The sequence below is a fragment of the Macadamia integrifolia genome, chromosome 5, assembly GCF_013358625.1.
Source record: "Macadamia integrifolia cultivar HAES 741 chromosome 5, SCU_Mint_v3, whole genome shotgun sequence".
NCBI classification, from domain to species: domain Eukaryota; kingdom Viridiplantae; phylum Streptophyta; class Magnoliopsida; order Proteales; family Proteaceae; genus Macadamia; species Macadamia integrifolia.
This window is the reverse complement of record NC_056561.1, coordinates 38,641,618-38,650,412: the sequence shown is the minus strand read 5'-3', so window position 1 is coordinate 38,650,412 and position 8,795 is coordinate 38,641,618.

Below are 8,795 nucleotides of genomic sequence, written 5' to 3'. Positions count from 1 at the left end.
TCTCACATATTTCATAATTTCAAACTTATAAAGTGATTTGAGATTGTCAAAGTCGTAAGGTAATCTCACAGACTTGGACAACCTTTGATTTATATCCCTTTTAGTGTTGCAGGAGCAGAGAGATCCCTCAAATCTCACATACTTGGACAAATCTCCTTTAGTTACTCAAGGACAGATAATGGTGTGGTGAAACTTGAAAGAGAGATCCCTCACAACGATCATTTCAGATATTTGAGATCAATCATAAACAAAGAGGGTGAGATAGATTATGATGTGTCTTACAAAATAAAAGTAGGATGGAAGAAGTGAAGAAGTGCTGTTGGAGTGTTGTGTGATCAACTTATACCTCTAAATCTTAAAGGAAAATTTCATAAGACAGTCATAAGAATGGCTATGATATATGGGTGGAATGTTGGGCAGTCAAGAAGTATAACATAGATAAGTTTTTTTTTTTTTTTTTTTTTGATGAATTAAACATAGATAAATTGAGTATAGCAGAGATGAATATGTTGAGATAGATGTGGGGCAAAACCAAAAGGGATAGAGTGAGGAATGAACGGGGTTAGAGCAGATTTGGGAGTTGCTCCGATTTAGGACAAACTCAAAGAATGTCGCTTAAGGTAGTTTGGACATTTTCAGCGTAGACCTTTGAATGCTCCTATAAGGATCCCGTAAGGAGGAGTGATAAATCCAGATGGAGGGAGCTAGAAGAGTTAGGGGCTAGCCTAGAATGACCATTGAAGAGTTGGTAAAGAAATACATGCAGAAGCTCGGTCTAGATCCTAATATGGTATCAAATAGAACTGTTTGGAGGCTAAAGATCTATGCTTCCGATCGCTTTTAGGTGGGATATTCCAAAGGTACTGTTGCTTTGTTTCTTTCCCTTTCTTTTCCCCTTGTTTTCCTTTGCTTTTATTTTGCGAACTTGTCCATCACAGATCTATGTAACCAACTCCATTTAGTTGGGACAAGGCTTTGTTGTTGTTGTTGTTGTTTTTGTTTTGTTGGAGGAGCAGAGTAATTAGGCAGAGACACCAATCCTTTAAGACCTTCGATTTTTTATTTTTGAAGTCAGGTGAGATGTTGTATTCCCTCCACCGAAAGCATTGGCACTATTGTCAGCTTCTGGCACTAAGATGACTACAAGTCGGCGAGACGTAGAAACATCATCCACAACTGCTGAGATTGTCCACGCCCTCTGCACTCTCTTGTGAAGAATATGAACAATAAAAAGAAGAGGAATGATTGAATAATAATAATTCTTTATTTATTTATTTTAAAGATGAGATATTAAAGCGAGTAGAAATGGCGGGATGGAGCAATTGGGTTATTGCAGCAGTTGGGGATGCGGGGTTTGTGGGGCTGTTAGTAATACCTCCAAGTGAAAGGCAATCAATTAAATGAACGAAAGTTAGAGAAAGTCGCAAGCAAGGGTGCTTGTAGATCAATTTGTACCATGGGTGTCATTTACCCAAGCACTTTAAATTATCTTCCCCAAGTTAAAAAAACGTAAGCATTCAAGAATAGGGAATGTTCATTTATCTCTATTATTATTTCACAAGAAAAAGAAGAAGAAGAAGAAAACAGAGGATCTATTGAACTTCAAATTCTATTTCACTAATAAGGATACGAGGGTTTGCCTAAAAACGTCATTCAGATTTTTTTTTTTTTTTTTTTTTTTTTTTTTTTTTTTACTTTCAATCCCTAAGCGGTACAAGATTTGAAAGAGTGGAATAGAGAAGCACATGTAAATGCACTCATAACGGTGTGCAATTATCAGAAAGAAAATTTCCAAAAAACTGGTTAATCGAAGGTATTCAGATAAAGATTATTTTTCCTTTCTGTCTGAAACCATGGCATAGATTTAAACTACGATTTTTAGAAATTAAAAAACAACCTCGCAGCCCATATGTGCTTCCCACCCTGTAAACCCTCTTTTGCCAACCTCCACTGCAAACACCTGCAAGCCCAATTCTCCAGCACCCCCGCAAGCCTCCATCATAAGTCACTAGCTTCCATAAAACCTTCCACATCCACTGTGACCCAACCCCTAAGACATTCCACCGCATCCCGATTCTTCCATGGAAGCTCCCCCGCCCCACCCAAGTTCTCCTTTCCCCTCCCCATGCTCACCTCCTTGTTTTGTTCTCCCCCCTCCCCCCCGGCACGGCACAACCCTCTTTCACATCACACGTGCTTAAGTACTTGAAGTGATGAAAGGTCTCCCAGACACTCAGTTAATATTGTCAAGCCTAGATATGTATCAATTTCTAGTAATTTTAGGGCAATGAGGTGTCAAATCCCATCTAGTAGAGATGTTAACTTCTCACTACATTTCCAAATTTCAAACGTAGAAAGTGATTTGCCATTGTCAAAGTAGTCAAGTAATCTCACAGACTTGGACAATCTTTGATGTGTATCCCTTCTAGTGTTGCAGGAGCCGGGTCATTAGGCAGAGACACCAATCTTTTAAGACCTTCAGTTTTTAATTTTTAAAGAGCGGTTAGATTTTGTATTCCCTCCACTGAAAGCATTGGCACTATTGTCAACTTCTGGCACCAAGATTAAGGGTGTCAAAATGTAATCTAAGTCATTATTTATTGGCATCAGCACCGACGGTTTATGATCCAATCAAACCACATCGTATAAAAACGATTCGATTCTTGTTTTGTAGGTCGTTTTTTTATTTCAGTTCAATTAAGAATCATAAAACCGATGGTTAACCGCCACCAATGGTGTTATCGTGTTAACATGTTTCATTTTTTTATGGGTCTTTATCAAAAATAAGAGGAAACGTGTTTTGAGAGTTTACTTCTACATTTGATTCTGTGTGTTTTGATAGGATACAAGTTACAAAATAACGTATTTAATTTTTATCTTTATCCTTTACCAATAACTATTAAAAATCCCATCATCTTCTCACTGTGAGTCTCTAACTTCAACTTTCAACTTCAACTTCAATTCTTTGAGTCTCAAAGAGGTAAATCTTCTATTGTCCTCCTCTCCCCTCTCCCCTTTCCCCTTTCCCCTTTCCCCTTTCCCTACTTCCTATTTCCTACTCCCTCTCTCTAATCCTAGAGATGAACCAAATGTAATACATTACAAACTGAATTTGCAAATTGTTTTTCAAAATGGACATTATAAATTGCATGCACACTGGTTGTGAACTAGATAGCAAAAACTTATTAGAAACTGGTAAAATCGAAATCAGATGAAAACAATTTTGATTTTAACTTATTCTTATCTGATGCGATTTTTATTTCACCTTATCAAAATGCAAACCAAACCAAAACCATACCCAATAAACAAAATTGAACCATTTGATACCCCTCATCAGGATAACTATAAGTCAGGGAGACGTGGAACTATCATCCAAGGCTGCTGAGATTATATCCTTTGTGAAGAATATAAAGAAGAAAAAGAAGAGAAATGATTGAAAAAAAAAAAAAAAAGGATAGGCATAAATGGCGGGGTGGAGCAATGGGGTTATTGCACCAGTGGGGGTGTGGGATCTTGTGGGGCTATGAGTCATATTTCAGGGCTGAGGTCAATCAGCTGAATGAACGAAAGTTAGAGAAAGTCCAAGCAAGGGTACTTGTAGATCACCTTGTACCCCGAGTGTCATTTACCCGAACACTTTAAAATATCTTCCCAAAGTTTTAAGAGAAAATAATAATAATAATAATAATAATAATAAAAATAAAATAAACATCCAAGAATAAGGAAATTGATTTGATGTGTTTATATTGTAATTGGAACAAAAAAGAATAAATTTTCAAAGGAAGATAAATAATAATATTGAAATCAATGGATAAATAGAGTGTGTAGTGAAATTCTGAAGTCATTGCTGCAAATCAAATCATTGTTTATCATTATAAGGGGGAGATAAATTAATATTGAAATCAATGGAGTCACTGTGAAGATATCACAAAACTAAACTTACTATAAAATTATTCATTTACCTCTCAAACTAATTTTGTATATTGAACAAGGAAATCAATTCTTACAAAAAAAAAAGAGAGATCCTTGGAAGCATTGTTACAATTTAATTTCCCTATTTATAACCTCATACTCATTGATAAGTAGCAATTCCCCTTACAATTAGAAATCTTCTGGACTAATATTTAAATCGATGGATAAGCAATTCACCTATTCATAACCTCATACTCAATATATTTTTTAAAGGTTTCATTCGATTCGGTCTGATTGTCAACCATTCCCATCATACCCTAGTCCAATAATGATTTATTTGGTTTGGACTTGTTTTTTCTGTCAGTTTTACTAGTTTGTGCTAGGTTTTAACATCCCTAAAGAAACCGATTTGGGCTTGGTTTTAACACCCCTAAGTTGTATATATAAATCCTATATCAAATAGAAATCCAGTTGTAATAGTTCTTTTAATTTATTTGGGTGGGCTGAAGTTTTAGATGAGATGTCAACAGGAGACCCTTGATTTCAAGAATCGAATCGATCGAATCGTTGATCTCCTATAGTGAAATCTTGACCCCTTTCATCCCTAATTTGAGTTTTGCTTCTTGTGCTGATCCTGTAATTCCAAAATTGAGAGTGCCTATACTGATACAATTGTTAAAGTTGCATGCAGTGGTCCTATCCAACTCCATTTGTGAGAGGTATGAAACTGTCATCTGGAATTTTTATGGGCTGGATGGAGTTGGGTAGGTTTATTTGTGAGATATTTATAGGTGGATCATGTAAGGTTCTATTCTGGGAAGGGTTTGGTGGTAAGGGTATGGTTTTCATTTCTTTTTCCCACGTGGAGATATGGATAGAAGTTGGTGGGGTAATGGCTTCTGGTTTTTGAAAATGAAATTATTTCTTGACATCCATATAAAGTAGGCTGTGATAGAGAAAGTAGAGAGGATATGGGACTTCTCAGCTGCGGAAAGGGAGGGGTTGGAGAAAAATTCCTTAATTAGTGAGGGGATGTTTGGGCTACTTAAGAATTATGTTTGTAATCCCAATGAACCCTCTACTGATGCACGATAGAACTGGAGAATGTCACCAGCAAAGAGAAGGTGGTGGATTTCAGGCGTATCTTTGGCTATTTTGATACCTTTAAAGAGGTTGAGCTCTTTGTAGGTATTCAAAAGTCGGGTTAGCACTCCAAGGATGAAATGAAGATATAGGGGCTGAGTGAGCATCCTTTTCAAAGACCACAAGAAGGCACAATGAGATTAAAGTTACTTCCATCGAGTTTGATGGTGAAAGAGTAAGCAAAAAGTTTGCACATGAGGTCACACCAGTGATCTCAAAACCCTAAAAACTTGATAATAGCTCTAATGAAACCCCACTCAGCTTTGTTTCAGGATTTAGACATATTGATTTTGATCGCTACAAATCCCTTCTTACCATTTTTATTAATTTATTTATTTATTTTTTGAGGTAATCAAAAATCTCGTGAGCGATGATTATGTTATCAGAGATTTGTCTAACTTTGATGAAGACCACTTGAAAGAGTGAGATAAGGAGTGGGAGAAGGGTTTGAATTTAGGAGCCTTCTTTTTCAAGAATTTCATATGCAACGTTGTAAAGGCTGATGGGTCTAAAATCATCGACTTGGCAAACCTCATCTTTTTTTGGGATGAGGGTAATTAGGGTATGATTGATTTCGAGGGGTAAAATTCTAGCAAAGAAGAAGTCAAAAGTGAGCCAAGCTATGTTGTTAAGGTAGACCATTAATTCCTAGAGCTTTGAAGCACCAATACTAAACATGGCAATCCATGATTTAAAGTATCTCCGATATCGATACGATACCCTCTGATACTTATCTTAAATTTAGCTGATCGATACGATGACCGATACCGATATTTTAATCATTAATCTTTACCATAGCTTAGCATATCTTTGATATGATACGATACTCTCTAATACGTATAGTAAGTTTAACCGATTGATACGGCAATAAGTACCGATATTTTAATCCTTACATGGCATAGCGTGCTTCAGATTGAGAGGATGGAGTCACAAGATTAATTGGCAATTTGGTTGGAAGAAAGCGATGTAGGAAAGAGTAACTCGATGAAGGAAGGGTCAAGGAGTTGGGATGATGTAAACAGATATCGGAAGTGTTCAGCAAAGAGTCCTGATTGAACCTCGTTCTCTCGTCATTGATAATAAATGAGATCCTTCTCACTCTGAGGTTGTGTATAGGGGTTGCGTGGTAAAATTTTGTGTTCCACCTTTAACATTAACCCGTCTGCCCAGTTTGTGCCCACCCCTTCCATTGCTACCACTTGCACTACGGATCGTGGTTTGTCCCCCATACCCGACCCAATGTTGCTGGACAAGACTCCCCCTCCCTTGAGCAGCCCTTCCCCTACCATCACAGTATTTCCTTAACCCGTTTTCTCAAGCCTATCCAGCCCCGTTTTGTTGTCTTGAATCGATTGGTGCTGGCCTTTCCAGACCAAGAAAACGGCCCCGATCACCTTTGGTTGAGGCTGATCCACCGGTGGAGGCCACATGCCAGCTCCTTAAGCAAGTGGAGAACCCAGTGGATTTGCTGCATGAACTCATTCATCGGTTTAAGGTGAAGGAATCGTGCACCAACACTGAGGCCCAGCCCTGCCCATAGTTAATAAATTTGGATTCGGGAATTATTCGGGTGGAAAATTATTTGAAATAATTCGATTGGTTAATTTAAAGATTCGGTCAAAAAAGCGGACAAAATAAAAATTGGAGTCGGATTCAAATTCTAGAATTATTCAATTAAAAAAATAAAAGTCTGGCAAAAAATTCGGATATTATTTTTATAGTTTATTGTATATTTTTTATTTATCAAGTTATTAACTTGATTTGTATACTTAGAAAGAGCATATTACTTTATAAAATAAAGTAAAAAACTATGAAAAAATTATCATTGAGCGATGGAAGCAATGGTTATTGTAATCCAATTTCTACTCATGAAATAGATTAGGCTCTAAAACAGTGAAAGCAAGATAACAACTACAATAAAACAAATAAATAAATTGACCACAAAAAATTTTCACTATCATTTTGCTTGGGTTCACAAGACCCATATTGCACTAAGAAGCACTAATTTTTCAAAATTAAAGCAACAATATAAAAAAAGATTGATTGATACGGTGATATGAATCTGTCTTGGTCCCCCAGAACCTCAAATTATCCATCAAGGCTTGATATCTCCCCTATCTTAGGATGAACTGATGAAGGTATGAGAAAGAAATGAAACAAAGGGTAGATTCGTACGATTGTTACAGAAGAATTAGGTGGAGAAAAAAGATGGGAAGAAGGAGACGAAAATTTGGGGGAGAAGAAGATGAAAAAAAAAAAAAAAAATTCAGTGGTGGTATCGTGGGTTTCCATATAGACGTTTTTTTTTTTTTTTTTTTTTTTTTTTTTTTTTTTAATAATACTGTTTAAGTGGACCGAATAATTCGGTTTAATTCGGTTTGGCCCGAATTATTAGCGTTTTAAATTCAAATTAGTAAAAAACGTGTTTTTTATCAAATTTTATTTTTAATTCGGATTCGGTCAGAATTTTTGATTTAATTCGAAAAAATTCTGTTCGGCCGAATTGTTAACTAGGGCCCTGCCCCACGACTAGCAACCAGGGTGCTTCTGCCGAGCCATCTTTCTTCAGAAGAGCAGAGGGAACGTTACTCCAAAACCGGTTAGCACCAGTTTGGAATTTTTATCATTTTTCTATCTATTTATCTGTTTTTTTTCTGCATCACTTTAGGTCTGTTACTTGCCTTGACCTTTTTGGTCTTACAATCAACTTTTCTAAGAGTGGACTACATTTTAGCTCTAATGTACCACTTGACCTTAGGCAATCCCTATGCCGGATTATAGGAATCTCTGAAATGGATGTGGAAGCTACCTACTTAGGTACTAAATTATTTCATAGTCGCTCTAAGAGACTACATTTCCACAACCTTGTGCGTAGGGTTGATAATAGATTGTCTACGTGGAAAGCAAATCTATTATGATATGCTGGACGGAATACCCTCATCAAATCAGCCCCTTCATCTATCCCATCGTATCTAATGTCTGCTTTGTCGTCCCTAAAACTATATGCAGGGATCTAGACTCCATTTACCTTCACTTTTGGAATGGTGACTTCAAGTTGCATTGAAAATCTTATCTAATAAGATAGAAAGAAAATCTACCATCCAAAGTCAATGGGAGGACTTGGCTTGAGAGATTCTCCTACATAGAATAAGGCACTCTTCATTAAATTGGGCTTGAGACTTCTCACTAACCCCTCAAGTTTTTGGTCTAGAACTCTCAAGGCTAAATACTATTGGAAAGTTTTGTCTTTGATCCAAAGACTTTAAAAATTAGGGGCTCTCCTTGCTGGAATGCTATTGTGAGTATTCTCCCAACCTTGAAGAAAATTATTCATATGAAAATAGGTAAAGGGAATAGTACCTTCTTTTGGTCGGATCTATGGATTCATAAGTCAGAAACTATTTGTTTTGACCATGTGCATAATACTTTGCCCACACATACTAGATTGGATAAAGTTGATAATTTTATCTGCAATTCTCAATGGAATATGGAGTAATTAAGATCTAGTTTACCTGCTGATGTTGCTAATCTGATTTTCCAAATCCCCATATCCAATGAACCTGATGGATGGTGGTGCCATTTATCAAAGAAGGGGTATCTCACCACAAAAATTGCTGCTACTTATCTTCTAACCAGTACAAGTACTAGCAGTAAATGATGTTATAACAGGTGTACTTGCTTATCACTATGCTCTTAGTGGTGGCAATTTTTTTGGAAACTCAATTGACACCCCAAATTTA